The sequence below is a fragment of the Pinus tabuliformis genome, chromosome 8, assembly GCF_031772625.1.
Source record: "Pinus tabuliformis cultivar Carrire ecotype Pingquan chromosome 8, CPIR1, whole genome shotgun sequence".
Taxonomy (NCBI): Eukaryota; Viridiplantae; Streptophyta; class Pinopsida; order Pinales; family Pinaceae; genus Pinus; species Pinus tabuliformis.
The window spans coordinates 2,073,905,911-2,073,929,197 of record NC_142294.1 but is presented as its reverse complement, the minus strand read 5'-3'; positions in this window follow the sequence as shown (position 1 = coordinate 2,073,929,197).

The window sequence follows — 23,287 nt, the reverse complement described above, 5'->3', positions numbered from 1 at the left end:
CCTGACAAATCCTCTCAGGGATTGCTTGAACGCTCGATGTTGCCTTAGGTCAGCTCGGCTCTTTGTTTCTTCTTCTTGCTTTACTATCTTTTCTTCGCTCTCACTTTTTTTGTCTTCATCCTCTTCTCTTCTCTTCTTTTCTCTGTTCTCTGTCTGTTCATGGCTTAAAGCCAATCTGTCTTTGATTGTTCGCTTCCTCTTCCGCCCCTTCGGATCGCCTGCTACTGTTCGTTTAGAGTTCCCTGCCTCTGCGTCATCGCCAACGTCTCACAGGGAGTGGCCACTTGTCCTCTCACGAATTGCACCAGCTCGTCCTCAATGGTTCGGTAGTTCAGTTACACTATGGAATGACTCATCTGCCAACTCAGCAGTCAAATCAGACGTCAAACTTCTCTATGTCACGGCTTAATCCCCTGTCAAATCCGGTTCCTCCATCGGGCGCAATCTCCGCCGTCAGATCTGGAGCCCCCAGATCCTACGTCATTTGCTCATTTCGCGCAGTTGACTTGCTTGACCGTTAACACGTGGTGAGAGGCAGTTTTCTCTCTCATCCGCCGGACACGCATTGTGCGCTGAATGGAATTGCTCGCTTTCAGCCAAATCCGCTTACCACCCAAGGATGCCCTTGATATACTATCGGTTTTGGAGCGTGGGTCCCGCCTTTTGCCTTAGTGCCTTCCCACAGTTTCCCGACTTCCCATGCGACCAAGTGCTCGGGGGTTATCCTTTTCGAGGGGTTTTCCCCATTAGAAATTGCCTCCGTTTCTCGATCCGGGCTTCCCAAGTGCCAGTTTTGCCTCCTGCGCGATCTCCATGGGCCTCGGTCAGCACGCTTTGACCGAGGTCCTCGTCGTTCCTCGCTGGCTGCAAACTGCCACTGTCCAGAGGTTTTCCTAATCGCTCTTTATCCATAAATTCGAAGTCTGTCCTGTTTGGATACAGTCATGGCACCTTGATAATCTTCATGGATCCAAGTCGGATCACATGGTCTTCTTCTTGTTTGTTTCTTGTGGTTACCTTTTAAGTTTTGAGTCTTAGGAATTGGTTGGGAAAGAGGAAAGTTAATGGAGCTTGGGAGAAGATGAATGAAACCCATAAGGTAATATGATACTTAGATGAAGCTTAGTACATGAGTAAAGGGCAGTCGAAGCCAAGAATATGACAAATAGTTGGATTGGTTGGGTCCATTGGTGTAAATGGACAATGGCAGGACAATCATGAGAAAAGTAATAAGGAAAGGTAAAGTAAATAGATTTTAGGCATTAGATGCCTTGGCTATGTTGGGAATCATTGTTCTTAATGTTGTGCATGTTGTGAACAGATAAAGGGAGTTCTCTTAACCTTGACCTTATGGTATATGGTAATTATGTTGTGATCATGATTGTGTTGATGTCTATATATGTATACATGTATGTATGTATTTATGTCATGTATGATAGGGTCATCATGGATCATGATTGTTTTTATGCTAATGTTTGTATGTATATAAGTATGTGTGTATGTATGTATGTAATTATCTGATAGGGTCATGATTGTCTTATGCTAATGTTTTTATGTATGTATGTATCTATCTATCTATGTCACTGTCTAACAAGGTTGTCACGGATCATTATGTGGAGGAATGATTTCTTATGCAGGTGAAGGGAATGAAAGAGGTTCCTGGTCTTATAGGGAATCAAGTGGGAAGAGTAGCCTCGACAAATTTACGAGGTCAATATCGTGTGGATATGAATTGATATTGTATGCTTGTATTATGCCTACATTTATGTTATGATAGGTAACTTTGAGGGATACATCAGCGAAATGCAAACATCGTGATCTGTGGCATGATAAGATAAGCATGGATGGCATAGAGACACTAGAAGCAAGGTTTCTTGGTAGAGGTAGCATGTTTTTGGATGTGCGGTGCTATTGTTGTGTATATGTTGTGCATGTTGTATATTTAGTGATTGTACCTATGGTGATGTGTAATTTTGTATATCTAGTATTGTGTACATATGATGTTGTGTGCCTGTTGTATATATCGTGTTGTGTGTATATTTCATATGTAGTGCTAGATATAGATGATGTCATGTACATGTTGGATATGCAGTGTTGTGTACGTATCATATCGTGTGCATGTTGGATATGTGGTGTTGTGTGCATGTCAGATATGTGGTGTTGTCTACAACATGATGCTATGTACATGTTGTATATGCATTGTTATGTACATATGGTGTTGTGTGCATGATTGTACATGTGGTTTTGTGTGCATGTGGTGTTGTCTACAAGATGTACATGTAGTGTTGTGTGCAAGTGGTGTTGTGTACATGTGGTATTGTGTACACATTATACGGGTGGTGCGGTGTACATAATGTGATATGTTTATACATAATGATTTGATCAAAGATGCTAATTTGACTTGTTGTGACAGGAAATAAACAAGATTGCAATTGTACCTTATTGACGAGCTACCAATGAGGTATGATGTGAATTTATTTCAATTTACTTTAAATCTAATGGAAATTATGTGCTTGGTATAGGAAAGAATGGGAAATGCCGAGGTTGGGTGGTTGAAATCGACTGCAAGAATTAGCAGCAACAATGAAAGACATTGGAATAGCTAGCAGTATGCTGATAAGCACTTCAGGAGCAGGGCCATTGTGGGACACTGGTACCCAATAGTGTCCATTGATTTCCATGAACATATTATGACCGGTATGGTGGTTTTGAGGTAGGTATATGCCTTGGTTGTTTGACCTTCTGATGCGAGCAAGTATTTCCAAGGGATGGATCACCCAGAATAGGGGATGTCAACGAAATCGGAAGGTGAGTGACTGCATGGAAGGGGTGACCGGATTGCTCGAGTGACTATGTAGAAAATATGGGAAGACCAGGGATGGATTTGTTTTGGTCATTAGCATTGCTAGATGAAATCAGATGAACATTGGGAGTGTGCCCTAGAACAATGAGACGGTAATTGTTTGTTAGGAGGAAAAGTGGCACATGATTGTAGCATTGGACATTGGATGGAACTTTGACTTTGGCAATGGATTCTGGACTTCCTGGAAAGGAAGTGAATCTTGGCATTACTTTTGAGGATGGAGGTGTAAGCCTCTGGATTCCCTTGTTGTTGATGCAGGCATCGTATCATTTTATCTGTTGGTTTAGAAAATGTGCATATGCGGTTATTATAAATACTGTAATGAGCTATGTTATAAAGCTCCAGTAAATGGTATGTTTGTCATGTTTCAGCAATGGTCATTGTATATACTACAATGAGCTGGGTTATAAAGCTCCATAGGTAGTATGTTTTGTTTTCAGGGGTTTGTTGGTTTATAACTGTCATTGAACACCGAGGATGGTGTTCCCCGAAGGGGGAGGGTTTTGTAACAACCTTGGTTAAAAATTAATGTAAAATAATATAAGACCATGGTCATGGGATGTGTATTCCAAGTTGAATGGTGGGAAAAACATCCTAGTGGGTGTCACTTTAGTTTATTATGACTAAGGAAATGGCCAAGGCTTTGGAAAGGCATGAGGGTGTCACTTCAGTGTTGTTCGTGCACTCAAATTGCAAGCAGCTAGATATCAAATGCTTTTTCTGCAGTGGGTCTATTAAAACACAACCATCTCCGAGCCCTCTTGCGTTTTGGAACCATCGAAGTACAAAGTCCAAATACCATATGTACAGGGACTGGGAACTGAAGTAGTACTGCTACAACTACTGCTAACTATACAAAGTTCATTATCACCAGCTGGACAAGGAAGGAGATCCAATTGTGCATCTGGTGGAACTAGCGATGGTTGTACAAGATAACACCCCAATTGAGTTTCAAGGAAGCAATTGCCGAAAAGTAATTTTGTGAAATCCATCATTTCATTATGTCTGTCCAAGGGAGTGACAGTGTATTTCATATATCTCTCTGATTCCACCCGGACCTGATTATTTCTGCCCTTATACGGAAGGCATAAGTGTGACCAATTTGTGGCAAAGATCCTTGTAGCTTGCTAGACCAGTCTCTGCTCATCAACACTTTATATGCTTCTGGAATGTCCACAATCACTATGTTGATACATTGGTGGACTTGTTTGTCGGAAGACATCTCTGAGTTCACCAATTTCCTAGACATGAGTCTTGTCCAACGGAATAATATATGCATTTGTTCTTTCCCATTTAGCATTAATTTTCTTGGCAAAAAATAATGGCATTACATTCACCGATGCACCATAATCAACCAAGTAATTGTTTACATTGAAATTGAAGATTTCAAAATTTAACAAGAAAGGTGGGTAGAGTGTATTTGCATCCATTTCTAGAGAATTAAGTATGGATTTGAGAGAACCAGAAGACTTACCAGATCCCTTGTCTTAAGAGGTAGTGTTACCTGTAGAGGTCTGCCCAAGTGCTCGTAAGGGGATGTCTCGTTAGCTCGTGATCTTTGTTAATTCAAACATTGAAATGTTCGCACAAACCTTCTTCATGTCATCAATTGTGTCTCCACAGTGGGAAGAATGGTCAAAGTGTTTGGGGATGTAACTTGGTTTTTGGTTTCTGGAGTGATGGTTTTGTCCTTACTGCTCACGGAAACACTTTTTGTTGAGATTGCTTTCCCATATTTGCTCTAAGTGTCCTGCGTTGAGTTGGCCAATGGGTTGATTTTTATTAACATATTTTCTTTAAATTTTTGCTTCAGAAACTCAATTGTAGTGGCCGACCCTTGGCTTCTCAAGTTGTACCAATTGGTCTTGTTTTGGGTTAGACCATCACTCGGTGGCTTCTTATTAACAGTACTCTTTTGGGTTGTGAGTATATAGTTAAACATGTTCACTGCATGCCCCACACTTGGAGTTTCATCGACTACAGTAGCTTCCTCATTTTCTTTTGTAGGCTCAGTGTTCTCTTCATCCATTACCGAATCAACAACATGCGTAGCAAGCATGCTCATTGTTTGATTCCATTGTGGGCACATTTTCTCTCAATGGTTTTCTTGATTATATGAACAATATTGATATGTGCCCAACTTTTCAATGTTCAACACAACATTGGAGCTCTACGCAGACTTTGTCTTTTGGTTGTTGCTACTGCTAGAAGTTGCAGTCCTTCTAAATAGGTTGAATTTGGGAGGCATGTTGCTCACTGTGGTCTTGCTTTACCTATGTTTGAGCTCTTCCATTTCATTAGACAAAGACTTGATGAGACGAGCCAAGCTTTCAAGATTAGATGGTTCTTTCTCTTTGGCCCTACTCATAGAGCCCTGAGACCTCTTACCTGTGTCCTTGGAGTCTTTTGTTGGTTCATCATCTGAGATTACTCTGATTTCGCCCAATTCCTTCTCAACAACGATAGCCTCTTCATAATTGTTTGTTAGTGTTTGTTTCGTAGTTCGCTTCACAAACTGCACAATGCTTGTTGGCAAGTAGAATTGTAGTAGTCTATAGTGATGGAGTCACGAGGTTTCGTGTTTTCCATAAATTTGTTCAAGATGCAATTGAACATCTGATTGAAATATTTCACTTTTTCCTTTTGCTCCATCTTAAGAGTACCCAACTGTTTGAATAACATGGCGGGGGTCTTATCATCAGCAATTTTTTCGAGGAAGATCTTCTTAAACCCCCTCCAATTCTGAATGGATTTTAGTATAAGGTTGTGATACCATACAATTGCTTTACCATCCAAGGTACATGGGAAAAGTCTACATGTAACATCCTCGTAGCATGCTTCAAGTGTTTGCAGATGGAGGTAAAATTTGTCCATATTGTCTTCGAATTTCACTGTCTTATCAGGGTCATACTTCGTTAAGAGCTTCTATGAATGCCTTGGAATCTTATGTAGAACACTCGGAAGTGCGAGTGGGCCCCGAGTCATCCAATCCAGATTTTGGTCTACCATGTCTTCTTCTTCATTGTCCTACTCTTCATTGTTAGAATCTGATGGCTCTTCTTCCTCTTCTTCTTCTTCGCATGTCTCGAGTGGAGGCTCTTCTTGTTTTTCCACAAAGTCTGCTAATTCTTTAAGAGTGGCAAGAACCACGTCATCAAGAGTCAAAACTACTATTCCTGTGGAGGTGGTCTTGTTCTTCTTCGGAGAATATGCAAGACTAATTACTCTCGGGACCAAACCAACAACTTTTGAAAATTATTGGGTCATAGGGCAGATGGCTCGAATCTATTCATAAGGAATTTCACGTTTAGGCTTGAGCTGAGAAGAGTCACCAACTTCAAAAGCATGAGTAGGGGAGGTGAAATTAACGTTGTTGTCTTGACTAGAATAAGGGATTATGGGGTCGATGGGTTTATTAGCCATAAAATACTAGCTTCCCTCCTTTTAGCACTAGAAATGTTGACGGTCTTGGACCCACCAACATTTAGGCCATTTCCCTAATGTGAAGTCCCAATTAGACCTCACACTGTTTGATGTAGGAGTCCCATCCGGAATAAAGTCTTGGTTACTGAATTCTTAAATATTTGCCTTGGCTCTAACAGTCATTAAGAGAGAGGGGTGCAAAGGTATCTTCAAAAAGCAAGGGGGTGTGCCTGGTGAGTGTTCAGTTGCAACTGTGTCGAGGTTCTTCTACTACAGAGGGGAAGAAAAGTGAGCCACTTAGTGAGAGGTAATAGTACCACCCAAGAAGAGACACACATGAACTAGAAAGATTCATTTAACATCCAGTGAAATAGTCGACAACGGATGCGATGGTCATTATAACCAATAAATGAAGAAAAATTTGTCTAGCATCCCGCAGAATAGTCCACAAGGATGGGATAGAAATAACAACCATTACATCACATTCTCAATAAGATAAGCACTAAAAAAACCGAAATAGTTCAACTATCTTAGCACATGTGAAAGCAAACATGAAATACAAACATTCACATAATAATCTTACAAACATTCATAGTCCATGCATGAAGGACGTGTTAGCCTTAAGGGATTTTGCTATTCAGTAAAAGTTTCAAGAAACATGTTTACAATGTAAATCCTTAGCCCCAATAGTGGGACATTGGAGCCATTGCTTGCTCCTCAAAGAACTAGTTGATCTCTCTAATGCCTTGCGGGAGGAGCCCAGGTGAAAAGTCCCTTGCTCATACAATGAGGGAGTATATATAACCAAGGGTGACTCTTTGACTACCCTCATGATTGTTTGACTTCCTATGACTTTTCAACTTACATGACTCTTTGCATTCCATGTGTGTCCCTTGGAATTCCACTTTACAATACATTTAAATACAATATAGATGGTCCACAATAATGATCTGGCATATGACCACTCATGACATGACATGACAGGAAATTGCTGACGTGGATTGCTTGATGATGTGGCAATGTCAAGTCACTATAGTTACTAAATGTTGGATGTATTATTGGATATGCTTTCTCTTTACCTCTGCATGGCTTGGTGATGTAAAATTTTCAATGATCTTTAGTCTTGGATGGTGGTTGCAAACTTGTGTCCCTTCACTTTATCTCAATTGATCCACTTGTGAGTTCAGCTACAAGAGATTCTTTAGGCATGCTTCCCTCCTTCTTCTCCTTCTCCATCATCTTGACATGACATGATAGTGTACATGTTCTTGCAATTCACTCATGACAATACAACATCAATCCGAAAACACCCTAGTCTAAGATGATGCATTATGATCCATCAACTGAGCTTGGGACAAGTGACAGGCTAGGGGGAGGGTCTTAATGATTGTGCATTACGCAGTTCTAGTAGTCAGGGGGGAGATCTTGAGCTCTAACACTACACAGTGTGCAGCTCAGGGAGGACTGAAGGACAAGACTGTGCAGTTTCTGGAGACAATGGGGTCTGGCTAAGGGAATGGATACTAGGAAAGTCAACTGCATAGTTTTGGATGTTAAGGGAGGTTGGGCTTCTGTGCATTCCATAGTTCCAATAGCTAGTGGAAGAGCTTGAGGGTTGAAGATGCAAAGTGTGCAGTTCAAGGTAGGCTGGGATAGATAACTGCACAATTATGGGGGTTAAGGTCGGGAGTCAGGCACAGTAATTGCGTAGTGCAACAGCTCTGGGAGATAGGGATTACACATTGTGAAGTTCCAAGCAGAAAGTTCACAACTTCGAGGGTTGAGACTGCGTAGAACATAGTTTAGTTGGGGCCTGGTGAATCTAAGTTGCTCGGTCGAGAATATTTTCCAAAAATGGCTAAGTATGGGATAGGTGATGAACCTTGATTGTGATCACACACACAACATAATTTGACGACATGACAACATAGATCATCCGAACACATTAATAAATCATTTCCCTCTGTGTGACTGCCTCGTGACATGGTACGACAAGTGCAACACTTAAGATAAGCTTTAATACAACCGTGACAACACTTGTGCGACAGTTCTCAAGACATTGTGTATGGATGTGATAGATCTTTACACGGTTAAGACAACTCATATACACAAACACCGACCTTTGAAACCATCAAAATAGACTTGCAAAAATTGCACAACAACCAAACATGCCAAAAGACGACAGTTAACCCAACATGAAAATGGGACCAAAGAACTGCAAGAAAGCTCATGAAATGAGCTCTAGTGTTTGCAAGAACAATGTAAAAGACCAAGGAAGGATCTGAAATTGAGTGTAAGCTAGAATTTTGGAGGGTGTTGCAGCAGCTACAACATGTCATAAACCCTAGATTTCATCATCAAGACTTCAATCACCTCAATTAAGAGAACACATTTCATTAACTAAGGCTTAAATATTTCTTCCAAAGGTATGACATACTCTACTACAAAATATTGCAAACCCTAAAATCAAATCAAACAAATATAGTTCTACCATGCATCGAACAACTTTAGAACTCATATGTTAGACTTCCACTATGATTTAGTGCAAGATCCTAGATTTCATGCATGAGCCACTATGCTCCAAAAATAAAAACCAATCATAGCTCATATTCAAATTTCAACAATATTTCGTAGGTCTTAGATTATCACACTAGTCATCACATATTACAGAATTTGAACTTCTACTAAGGTTTAGTTACAAAACCCCTAGAATTCACAAACATTATCGTCCCAGAGACTTAAACTTCGACTGGGGCTTAGTTCCAAACCCTAGGACTCATGACCATCAACAATTAGGTCATATATATAGGATTCCATCATAATGCATAAGCATATAATAACATGTGTTAGTCAAACCTAATGATTTTGAGAAGAATCTTCGGCGAAAATCACATAGAAATATTTTTGCCGACGCGTTTCGAACCAACCAGTGTGGTTCATCGTCAGGACAAGTTGAGATTGTGAACGAAGGTGTGACTCGTGAAGCCTTGGGCACGCAATGAAGTGAAGAGGCAGAGGATTAGAGCACTTGAAGAAGCTTTTGCTGCTGTGGATAGGATGGTGGAGCATTATGATGAGACTTCTGAGGATAGGAAGAAGAAGTCCGATAAGCCGAAAGATAAGAAGAAGGATGATGCTTCAAAATCGGATGATAATTCGAAGATGAAGAAAGCCTTGAAGTGTTGGATATGTGCTGGACCACATACGGTGAAGAATTGTCCTTCTAAACCGAAAGTGGATGCGATTGCACAATCTAATACGAAGAATGAAGAAGCTTTTGTGGGGATGATGCAGATACTTGGTGTTGCTGCTACTACGGAAGCGGTCTCTCGGAGGGATCCTGAGAGGAACAGTTTGCAGTATGTTCGGATGAAGGTTGGAGGTGTTGATATACTCACTATGGTGGATAGTTGGGCCTCTCACAACTTCATGGGTGAAGATACTGTGAGAAGAATTGGGCTAAAATTTGTACCAGTGAAGGCACAGATGAAGACAGTTAATTCTCCTCCTGACAATGTTCTTGGTGTAGCTGAAAAAGTGGACACAACACTAGGTGAGTGGACAGGGAAGGTCGACTTCACGATAATGTAGATAGATGACTATGAAGCTGTGCTGGGAATGGAATTCATGAAACAATTTGATGCTATGATTGTTCCACATTTGAAGAAGTTGTACATTTACGATGGAAGGGAAGATGTACCCATTGGTGTACCAACCATTGGAGTGACAAGGCCTGATTGTAAGTTGGTAATGATGCAAATGGAGGACGAGAAGCAAATGGAAGACATGAGTAAGCGGTTGTCTACGGTTGAACAAAGCTTACCGAGCAGTCATTGGTCATCAGGACACTTTCAGATAGCATCTTGGATTTGTCAAGAAGGCTAGAAGTGGTCGAGGATGACGATGATGATGATGATGAGGCATATGTGAGGCCGAATGTCTGGGAGGAGGATCGGGTCACTTATCTACATAAGATGGAGATAGAAGATCTTAACAGATGGATTGAGATGATTAGTGAGGGTGAGCCTTCAAGCTCTACCCCCTCCACATCTTCTTAGATGACAAGAAGATGGGGCTCAGTGTTAGCTGCTCATGGCAGTGAGTCCTTAAAACAATTTGAGCAGGTACGACAGATGGTGCAGGGATGGCTTGGCATCAAGCATCATGACATGTTGCAGATGGGATGGAGTTTCCATGGACTTGAACATGGTGGAGAGATTCTTGGTGAGTCCAGGATGTGGCAGAATCCGAGATAGACTGGTGAAGGCATAAGGATGTTCACTCTCATGGCTTGAGCGTGACAATTGGATTAGCTACCCAACTAGTTTAGACATGGGGTCTGGAAGTGCACGGAGAGATGCTGGCATCAGGCAGACGAGGAGGACAGTTCACAGGATGAGGACGACACATGATGGAGATGGGAGTTCTACATATGTTGCAGGGATGTTTGCAGTATGTGGAGGAGTTGACATCATGGACCAAGGATGAGACAGATATTGATGATGATCTTGGTGGATGGCTACCAGGATGGTATGTTGTCGAGGACGACAACGATTTCAGGTGGAGGAGGATGTAACGACCTGCAGCTCCGCCCGAAGTGCGACCGCGGAGGGTGCGCTGTTGGAAGTGAACAAACGGCGTTCCGGTTAAGTGCGAGCTCCCTTGGTTATGCGATGGAGATGTGTTACGCATATGAGGAGGGCGAGCTGGACTTATACGCGTGGGAGCATGGTGTAAAACATATGGAGGCCGACCAACAAATGTAGTGAAGCCGACGATGGGTGATACGTTTGGAGAACAGGTCGACTTGAAGATAGAGCATTTGCATTGGCGTATATATTGGACAGTCGTTCGGGAAAATCGTTTGGACAATAGTTCAGGAAATTCGTTCGAACAGTTGTTCGGGAAAATCGTTCGAAAAGTCGTTCAGGAAGGTTGTTCAGGCAGAACTCGGGCGAGGTCATTCGGGCAACCCGGGTGAGGTCGTGTGGCGACCCGGGTGAGGTCGTGACACGCCCCTACACCTGCGGTAGTCTTTCAACCGCTTATAGCGAGGTGCGGCACTACCAACCGTTTTCTTTTCACCAATACTTACGATTGTAGACTACGCCTAACATTCCATGCTTAGTCTTATTTTCGTTATCAAGTATTATTAATGTGTTCCTTTATACAAGTGAAAGCCCATAACATTCACATAACAACATTATACAAGAGAAATGCACAACAATATAAAGGGAGGGGAAACTCCCTGTAATATGAGTCTGCCCGGATCAATATATTATACAATCTTCACTTTTACAAAGTACAAGTTAAATCTTGGGAAACCCCAAATTTACACTTAGCCAATTTTCAAACTTCGGCAAACTCGATTGCCCAACTCGTCAGTGCCTTCGCACGGTCGCCACACGACTCACCAACCCTTCGTTCACCTCGTCGCACGATCGTGTTGTTTGCCCAACTTGGGTGCGTCTCATCATAACCAAGTCGCCACACAACGGCGCCTCCGCACGAGTCACACCTTCGTTCATAATCTCAACACTTCACCATTTCCATCATTTCGTCGCACACGGTGCACCCTCACCCGGTTGCCAATTCGCATGATTCCTCGTTTCGACGTGCACGGCGCACCCTCGCCCGACCACCCGTCCACCCGTTCACCCAATTTCGTTCACCCGAGTTGCCACACGCCTTCACCCGAGTTGCCACACGACTTCACCCGGTTCGCCCGAACGACCTCACCTAGGTCGCCACACGACTTCGCCCGAACGACCTCACCCGGGTCACCACACGACCTCGCCCGGGTCGCCCGAACAACCTCGCCCGAGTTTTTATTGAACGACCTGCCTGAACGAATTTTCTGAATGACCTTCCCGAATGACTTCTCAAACGATTGTCTGAATGACTTTCCCGAACGACTTTCCTGAACGAATGTCCGAACGACTTTCCCGAACGATTGTCTGAACTATTTTCCCGAACGACTTTTTTGAACAAGTTTACACCCGAGTTTCGACCATCGTGCAGGTTCATCCACGCACTTCAAAACTCCTTATTCGAACTCGTGTTGATCGAATGATGTTCGTTTGCCTCCAAATGACCTCCAATATATACGTGCGGGTGGCGGGTTGTGTCACCTAGCCGACCCACACCAAACCCCCAAGCTGACTCATTCAACATGTGTTATTTTGCCCAAGAGGATGGTCGGCCTGCCCAACTCATGGGACCACCCCCTCAACTTGCCCAACACCTTATAAACTCGTTTCTTGGCTCGTTTCGTTTCATATTTTTCACGCACTTCACACGGTGGATTTGCGCTGCCCATCACATGGATCGCATGTCCTAACATCCTCCCCCACTGGAAGTCATTTTTGTCCTCGACAATATCTCATCCCGGCAACCATCTGTCACCAAGATCACCATACCAAGGTATACACCCCATCAGTATGTCATACATCGGAAATCATCTCAATCCATGATCATCAACCACCCTGTCACAATCTCCACATGATGCTCCCCATCGTGGAAGGCTGGTCCCACCATCACAAGCTACATGCTTCCTGCAACATATCGTGTCGACCTCATCATGTATCGTCCTCACGTGAACTGCTGCCATGGTACTCCAACACAATGCTAACACATCTCTGTACATTGGATCCCCTCATGACTCGAACTAGTTGGGTAGCTAATCCAACTGTCATGCTCAAACCATGAGAATGCACATCCTCATGCCATCATCATTCGTTTCTCAGAACATCCCGTCACATCCTCAACTCGATCAAGAATCCATCTCCATACAAGTATAAACCATGCTCAGGTCCATGAAGTAATCCTCATCTCGTCTGCAACATGTTGTCCATGATGTTTGGTACCAATGTGCTGCATGAAATCAGCCACATCTACCCCAACATCATCATCCATATGTGTGCCTCCTCAACATGAAGAGACCATCTCATCAAACTTCGACTCTCGATGTGCCACATCCAGGTCCATGAAGCAACCTCCATCATATCTGCAATGTGCCATCCCTCAAGTCTGCCATAGAAACAAGTATACACCTGTCTCATCTATCCATGTGTTGCCCATGATCATAGATAAATCAGCTCCCATGTGCCAAAAGGTGGTTGAGTCTCGGCTCAACCCATGCCCAAGTGTTGCCACCAAGGCATCATCATCGTTGTAACTCCATCACTCCAAAGTGTCTCATATCGATCCTCCACATCAAGTCACTCTTCCAAGCCATTCCCATACATGTACTTGAAAGTATGCACCCCATCCTGCATCAAAGTCTCTGACCTCAGCTCCTCAATGCATCAGATCCTCCAAGTCCACCATATATGAAGTCCCTAAAAGTCACAACAATCTCATGTCATCATGAGCTCCATGAGTCATCTCCAACCAACACTCTAGCAAGCATGCAAGTCTCGGCCCAAAGGTCTCTACAAGATGCCTCAACTCTCCATGTAGTAGGAATGCTCCATAGTCTGCTCACAACTCCATCCAAGTCCATGGCCTTGTTGTACAAGAGTGCACAACCTCTCCATTGGCTCATAAATAATAAGTCTCCATGTCACATAAGCAAATCCACCTGCACAACATCCTTGCCTTGGCACTCCTCATTAGATGCCCATAAGTGACACCTCTATAAGTGCTCCTGCACAATGTCCCTGCATAAGACTGCCATGCTCCATGTTTCCAACCTGATTTCCATGACTAAGTTGCCCATGTAGTCCAACTAGGTAGACCCATCACAACAATCGGTCATCCTCATCCAAGTCTGCAATCTTCGGTCTAGTGAACTCGGTCACCCAACCATATCATCATCATCACGAGTCCATTCCATCATAGCTCCTCCACTGAAGGTTCCACAAAGACTTGCTCTAATCGAGCAGTCGGTAGTTCGAGTCCACCCGGCCGACCTCAAGTGGGACCAGCTCTAATCAAATCTAATGACATAAATATCAATATATTAATTTTAGACATATAACAAACTTGACCAGGCTAGGGTTTCGATTAGACAAACACATATATAGAGAGGATTTCATTTTTAGGACACTATCTAAAATAAGGGTCTTGCTTATAAACCCCACCAAACCTAATGATCTAGGGTTTCAATACAAAACATAGCAAACCCTAAATTATCAATACTTCAAAGGTTTGGGATTTCAGACATCACCATTTAACCCTAATAGGTTAGGTTTTTTCATAACTATACCAAAACCCCAAACATGACATTATCAAAGCATCAAACATTTTCTCTAGATTTCAATAATAACCCTAAGTAGGTTAGGGTTTCACACATAATCATCGACATACCCTTAAGTTAGGGTTTTCACAAAGAACCTTTCCAAGGTTCCACAAGAGTAATCAAAATATGAGGAGGGTAGATTTATCTAATGATGAATCACCCAATCAAGAATCTTTATGATTCAGGAAAGCTAGACACAATGATGTTAGTAGTAGTTTATCAAGATGTAACAACCCTAGTTAAAAATTCATGTAAAAAAATATAAGACCATGGTCATGGGACACGTATTCCAAGCTAAATGGTGGGAAAAACATCCTAGTGGGTGTCACTTCGTTTTATTATCGCTAAGGAAATTGGAAAAGGTAATGGCAAAGGCTTTGGAAAGGCATGAGGCATTAATTGACATTTTATTTATGAAAATAATGGAAATTAGGAGAAAAGGAAGGTGAAAGGTCACAGGTTGCATGTGATGAGGAAAATGAAGGAAAATAATGGAAATTGAAGAAAATAGAGGCCTCATTGATAAAAAGGCTTTTGAGGATTAGTGGGCAGGCTTGGTCAGTGTACCTTTTGTTAGTTCGGTTTTGGAGCTCTCTCATTATTCTCTCTCTCTCACACTCTTGGACACTTAAAGTTTTCTTGGAGCACTTTGGCATTGGATTAAGAAAGGAAAAGAAGGCAAGAGGAACGAAGGAGCAAGAAAGGACAAGCAAGATCAAGCATCTACAACATGATTATTTGCAGGTATTGATTTTCATGTGTGATTTCCTTGCTAGATTTGGCATGCATGGTATTGCAAGTGGTTCTTTTTTGTCATGGCATGAGTTTTTCCAGGTGTGACAATGTTTTTAGCCTAGCCTTACCATATCCGGATAGTCATGGTGTGATGGGGTTCTCATGTTTTGGTTGAGCTTGATTTCTAGATGGATTTGAAGATAAGTAAGGTGGATCTCCAAAAGAAGGAACACATGACCTAGTGATCCCTGAACTGTACTATGGATCACGGTAAACCCACTGGACTAGTGACACCTAAACTGGAATGTGGGTTGCGGTAAATCCAGGTATTATGTGCCTCGAAATCCTCAACCAGTTAATGGAGGGATATATGGTAAAGCCTAGAGGTGGTTGCCCTTGATTAGGCCTAGTAATCCTTGTGAGTGAATGGTGGGATATATGGTAAATCCTAGAGGATGGAGTCTCAGTTAGGGCCTAGTGATCCGGTGTGGATTACGGTAAAGCCTATGACTGGTGTCTCAGTTATGGCTTAGTGATCCCTAGATCAGACTGTGGATTGAGGTAAAGCCTAAAGACCAGGAGATGGAGAATTTCTCACAGTGTAGGTGGAGAAATGCGATGGCATCCATGATTTTTTTATGGCCTAGTGATCCATGATGGATTGCGGTAAAGCCTAGTTCTATTGATGAGGGTGAGGTGGTCTAGACTCGGGAAGCCTTGGTTGAGTTTGGTTTTAAGTCCCACATTCATGCTTGGAATATGGAACGAGGGTGATTGGCTGAAAGAAATATTTGGTTCATCCAATCTATGGTCGGGTGGTTCGTCGAAGTCCCAAACTTGGTTGGCCTTTGCATCATACCTTTGGCTATGTTGTCTCAACCCTGAAAATAAGTCTTGGCATACTTGCCAAGCGTGCATCCCTTGCACACTCCATTCTTGTCAAAGTTGCATGATGGTAATCCCATGGATATTTGTTGAAGAATATTCAATGCTCCATGATGCAAGTGTCCCATGTGCATATGCCAAAGTTCTCCAAAATCTCTACTTTTCTCACCACCTGCCTTGTTGCTCAAGGTTGCACAAGTCTCTACCTACAACTTGTACAAGTTCTTCATCCTCACACCTATCTGCTTCATCGTTCAAGAAGATAGGTACTTGAGGTATGCCTTGCCTCTGTTGAAGATGACATCATATCCCTTGTCCTCAGGGGTTACTACTGAAACCAAGTTCTTCTTTGGCGTTGGAACATAGAGAACAACTCTGAGATGGAGAGAGTTCCTAAACTCCCTCTCAAAGATGACAATAGCAACTCCCTCGGTCGCATATTTTCCATTTTATCCAAGCTCAATATGAACCTGCATGTCCTTCTCCTCTACCCAGTTGAAGTACTCCATGTTACCGGTCACGTGGAAGGAGGCTCCAAAATCAATATACAATGTGTTTCTCCCTACTAAGCTTGCCATGCAAGCTATCAATGAGAAATCTTTCTCAAACTGAGAAGCAAACCCATCTACCTTGCTTGATGCAATAACATGATCCTTACAAGATCCCTTCTTTTGTTTTGGACATTTAGTAGCATAGTGCCGAAACTCATGGCAATGGAATCACTTTATCTTACTTAGACCCTTCTTATTCTTCTCACCCTTCTAACTAGACTCGACCTTCCCTTTGCCTTTCTTGCCCTTGGCCTTACCTGCAAAAGCAAAATTTTCCTCATCTTCAGATTTAGCTAATGTACTATCTCAGGTTCCTCTCTAGATTTTCTCCTAGATGCAGTCAGTACAAAACCTTACCCAACTGGGAATGTTCTCTCTACCATTGACAACATCCTGTAACCCATACCAAGACTTGTGAAGTCCTAGTAAAGCAAAACTCACAAGGTCCTTCTCAGGTATAATGAAACCCACACCTCCTGGATCATCTCGTACTTGAGTGAATTTTGTGAGATATGAGAGGATGAGCTCTCCTTGTTTCGTCCGGATACTCCTTAGCTTCTCCTTAAGAGAAAGCTTCCTCGCATCACTAATTCTCTGATATAAATATAAAATAGTTTTGTAAATCTCAAAAGTTGCCTTCATCCCATGGATATGAGGAACTATATGATCTTTGACCCCTTCTAGAATAATCCTCGTTGCCTTGATATCATTCTTAGTGTGTTGAGTCAAGTATTGGGGATCTTGGGGTGATGGTATAGCCTGCTTGACAAAATATCCTACCTAATTATCCTTCAATACTATCATGATCCTCCCTTTCCAAGAGATGAAGCTTGATGCTCCCTCTAGACAGTGATTTTCTCTCCGTCCTTGGTACGCCATCCTCCTTGTCCAAAGACTGCTATTGACAAATCTACACTCTGTTCTTCACAAATCTAAACTCTGTGTGATGGCCTTTATGTTGTTCCTTGCTCTGCTACCATGTAGAATTTCCTTGAAATTTTGAACTGCTATGATGGCAATCCTGAAAACAATTTCATTGCACCAAGACAAAATTTCTCTACCAATTTTCATCGGAATAGAAATAGAAATAAACACAGTCACACGATAGCAAAGAACACAATATTTTCTAGGGAACCGAACTGGGAAAACCCTTTGCTAGCTGTAGAAATTGTATTGAAAAGTTTGAGCAAATATAATTTATTACAAGGCAATATGTTTCACTAGAGAACTCACTATTCTCATTGCTAATTCATATATTAAACCTGCGTGCAAGAAATCCTGTCCCAGCTCTTGAATTTTTGCGTTGCTCAACTTCTATTTATTTATGTTGATCCTGGAAATCTCCTCCTATTTCCTAGCGCAACAATGGTTCCTATTTCCTAGGAATTTCCCCTAATTCCTAGCGCACAACAACAAGAATTGTCTCTATCAAAAGGTTTCATATAGGCCGCTCCTTATACATTCTTCCTAGTAACTAGCTTACACAAAAACTCATGTTCAACAATTGATTACAATTGTGCCTTTCAAACTCCTTATAAACAATTCGATTTAACTAAAGTTGGTAAGTTTATTTTAGGAAATCGAACTTGTGAATGATTAGTTGACAAAGTCTAACCGACTCTTGTAACTTGTCCTAGCCTCAATTTAGAACTTGAGACTCTCACGCGTCCTTCTCCAAATCTAACATGCACCTTGGAGATTGGCTTTATTGCTTCTCCAATCTCTGCGCATAAGACAAACTGCTTCATGAACTTGTCCTACTCCTTAGGGACTCGTGCATGCTAAGGAACATTGATCGTGGTCATCTTGACTAAGGCACGAGTCAAGAAGACCTTCACTCACTACTTTTCAACATTTTGATCTAGTTCCAACCGATTCCTGATCCAAAGGGTTTTCCAATTCGATCACTAGTTCAATTCCAATAACATTGGAACAAATTATTTTACCAGAGATTAATGAAAAGGGAAAATAATACTAGATCGAGAAACAATCTTCAAAACAAGCACTAAGCAGCTGATATATCGACCAATTACTAAGCACCTCATCAAATGGAAGAACCTACTAGTGAATAAGCAACATGGGAAGATGAGTTGTTCATGCAAGAACATCCACATATAGTCAGGTGTTAAGGACAACACTTCTTTGAAGGGGAGAGGCATGTTAATCCATATATAATCCCTATGCTAACCCTAAAACCTTTTATTAAGCCCTAAGATATTGAGTCATTACATTTCTATTGTTACATTGTTATGTAGGCTAGAACTTTCCATAGTCCCATTTTATTATAATTGTATCCTTTGTCTCCTATATAAATACTAACGAGACCTAGTCTTAGGATCATCAAATATTGTCTTGTACATTATATTCATTGTAAATGGAGGTTTCCCCCTTAAAGAGGATTGTAATTATTGGTTTCTTATCATTTTTAAGGTGCAAGGTTCATAACACTCATTATTTGAGATAGTGCATAAAAATGTTGTTAACCTTATTTATTGCAAGATAGATGATGATGTCTTTAACATCTTTATGAAGCCTCTTTCACGAGTTGAGTTTGTGACTAATTTTTTTTTTTTTTTGTAAGTTGCGGTAGTGCCTTTATTTTTCTATTTATATAAAAACAGGTTAAAACATATACATCGATTTGGTGGCCTCAACCTACCCAGATGGGAAACCAGATCTGTTGGCCACCTCAAGTTATTATAGGCCATCCAGTAGCAAAAATTTTGTAGGTTTTAACCCTGTACATAAATTACCTGCATACGAATTCTTAAACAAAGAAAATAAACAATGCGAGAGCATAACCCATAAAACACATATGCACAAAGATTTTTCCCTGGATCCCAAAACCGGGACTACCAGCTTGATTTTTCATTATGTTCCTTTCAATGTTACAATACATATTTATACATGTCTAAGCATCCAATACCATGGACCAAAAACCATCGCGTCCAATACCATGTACCGAAAACCATCGCATCCAAAAAGCATGTGCGAAAATCATGCACAAAACCATAGGTGGGTCCGCCCAACCTAACATATGGTCCAAAAGGACCCCATAAAGTGGGGTTACGGGTGCCCTTCAAACCCCCTATTAACTACGTGGAAAGAATATAACACAACCCAACAATCTCCCACTTGTTGTTTTCTTTCCACAGGGGGCCATAGGAGAGCTTAGTCATTTTTTCAGCCCTGAGATTCCCATTGCTTCTCTACACCAAGAGAACTTCTCAGAGCTCACAGATTTTGTCAATGCATCTGCAGTATTCTTCAAAGTGTCCACCTTTACCAGCATCACCTTTCTGTCTTTTATCATATCCCTCACAAAGTGATACTGAACATCAATGTGCTTTGTCTTTGAATGATAAGCAGGGTTCTTTGCCAAGAAAATTGCACTTTGGCTGTCACAGTCTATTCTTATAGCTCCATGTACTAACCCCATACTTGAACACAATCTCTGCAACCAAACTGCTTCCTTGCTTGCATGAGTGGCTGCCATGTATTCTGCCTCTGTAGTTGATAGTGCCACTACAGATTGTTTCTTACTCATCCAACTGACTGCACCTCCAAATAGGTTAAACACATACCCGCTTGTAGATCTTCTCTGATCCAAATCTCCAGCCCAGTCTGCATCAACAAAGCCATGAATATCCAAAACTCTATCCAATCCATGTTTTCCTTGGTAGCACAAACCATAATCACTAGTGCCACACAAATACCTGAAAACCCGCTTCACTGTTGTCCAGTGCTCCTTCCCAGGTTTTGACATAAACCTGCTCAATACTACCACTGCATTTGCAATGTCTGGTCTAGTACAGACCATTGCATACATCAGGCTACCCACTGCACTTGCATATGGAACACGGGACATGTCCTCTTCCTCTTCTTGTGTCTTGGGACACTGTTCAGCAGATAACCTCACACCTACAGGAATAGGAACCTTCAACGATTTACTATCCTGCATATTAAACCTCTGGAGTATTATCTCAACATACTTCCTCTGGTTTAGCCAGAGCTTCCTCTTTGACCGATCTCTTTTAATTTCCATGCCCAAAATATAGTTTGCAGCACCAAGATATTTCATGTCGAATTTGGAGGACAATTGGGTCTTCAAATCCTGGATAATTTCTTTGTCATTTCCAACCAGCAACATATCATCCACATACAAGACCAGATAAATAATACGGTCACCAATTAATTTAAAATACACACAATGATCTGCTTTGCTTCTGGTGAAGCCAAGTCCCCGTATAAATGTATCAAATTTCTGATACCACATCCTTGGTGACTGTTTTAACCCATACAGAGACTTCTTTAACTTGCATACCAATTCTTTCTTACCCTTCACCGCAAAGCCTTCAGGTTGCTTCATGTAGATTTCCTCTTCCAAATCCCCGTGAAGAAATGCTGTCTTCACATCCATCTGTTCTACCTCAAAATCAAAAGCAGCAGCAACAGATAAAAGTAATATAACAGAAGTTACCTTGGCAACATGAGAAAAAATATCACCAAAATCAATTCCCGGCACCTGGGAATAACCTTTTGCTACCAACCGAGCTTTGTATTTCTCCACCTTTCCTTCTGCATTTGTCTTTTCTTGAACACCCATTTGCTGCCAATGGGTTTCCTTCTAGCCGGCAACTCCACCAGATCCCAAGCCTCATTTTTGTGCAAAGATGCCATTTCATCAACCATGGCCTCTTTCCAGAGTTTTCCATCCTCTGAATCCACTGCTTCCTTCACAGTTCTGTGATCATTATCAGTAACAGACAAAGCAAAATTTGAACTGAAAGCAGATGGACTATACCTTTCTCGCTGCCTTCTTTCTCGAACTGATCTTCTCACAGCCGGAGTTTGTGGCTCTTCATCTTCTGATTCCTCCTCTGCTGCAGAGTCTGATTCTTCCTCCTTTGGCTCAAACTCTATCTTCTCAGGTTCCTCTGGTTGGACTTCATGTTGAATAACATCTTTTACCTCTCTGAACAACACATCTCGCCTGTACACAACCTTCCGTGTGACTGGGTTCCAAAGCTTATAACCCTTTAAACCATCCTTATACCCAATAAAGATGCACTTTTCAGATTTACTATCCAACTTGGTTCGTTTCTCCTCTGGAAAATGTACATATGCATCACATCCAAATACCCTTAGATGTGAAAGAGAGGGTTTCTTACCAGTCCATACTTCTTGTGGAGTCTTATCCTCCAACGCTGATGAAGGTGATCTGTTGATCAGGTAACATGCAGTATCCACCGCCTCTGCCCAGAATTCCTGTTCTAACCCGGCACCACTGAGCATGCTTCTTGCCCTTTCCATCAACGTCTTGTTAATTCTTTCTGCGACTCCATTTTGCTGAGGTGTATATGGAGTAGTCTTTTGCCGTGCTATACCACACTTCTTACAAAATTCTTCAAATTCCTTGCTGCAAAATTCTCCACCATTATCTGTCCTCAACACCTTTATCTTCTTCTCTGTCTGATTTTCCACCAGAGCCTTAAATTCTTTAAACCTGTCAAAGACTTCAAATTTCTTCTTAAGAAAATATATCCATGTATTCCTTAAGAAGTCATCTATGAATGATACATAGTACACAGACTTACCCAGTGATGGAACCTTCACAGGTCCAAACGCATCACTGTGCACAAGCTCTAATATCTGTTTCATCCTCTTACCACCAGAGGGGAAACTCATCCGATTCTGCTTCCCATATACACAATTTTCACAGAAATCAAAATCCAGAGAGCTATTATTGATACCTTCTACCATACCTTTACCATGAAGTATTCGAAGGCCCTTCTCTCCAATATGTCCAAGCCTTTGATGCCACAACATGGTCTTCTCTCCAGAGACCACTAGATTCTCTACTCCATTTTCAGGAACCATAGAACTATTGCACCCATCAACAACAGTGCTACCTTGCAGCTTGTACAGAGTTCCAATCCGAACTCCCCACATTAATATCAGTGCTCCTCGAACCATCTTGCAGGTATCTTTCTCGAACACCGTCTTTACACCTGCATCGTCCAACTTGCTTACAGAAATCAGATTTCTGGCTAATGCAGGAATATGTAGAACACCCGGAAGTGTTCTAACCCTTCCACCTTGCAACTTCAACTTTACTTTTCCCCGACCAATGATTCTAGCCTTCCTATCATCTCCTAAGAAGACATCACCACCATCGTATTTCTCATACTCGCAGAACCACTCTCTATGGGGAGTGAAGTGAAAGGATGCACCTGAGTCAATCAACCATGCCTCATGATCTACATGTGTACTTGAAGAAGCCAAGTACACATCCCCACCTTCATCTGAGGTGGTTTTCGCCTCTGCAGAAGGAGCATCATCAGATCCCTTTCCTTTATCAGGAGCTTTAGATTTACAATCCCTTCTGAAGTGCCCTTCCTTTCCGCATTTCCAGCACACCACCTTTGTAGGTTTTCCTGGAGATTTAGATCTCCCACTCGATGACTTATTTTTGTTTCTGTTCTGGGACCGTCCTCGTACAGACAAGGCATCACCATTCTGGTTGTCCATATTTTTCCGTCTCATCTCCTCCGTCAGCAAGGCTGAGACTATTTCATCAAACTGCAA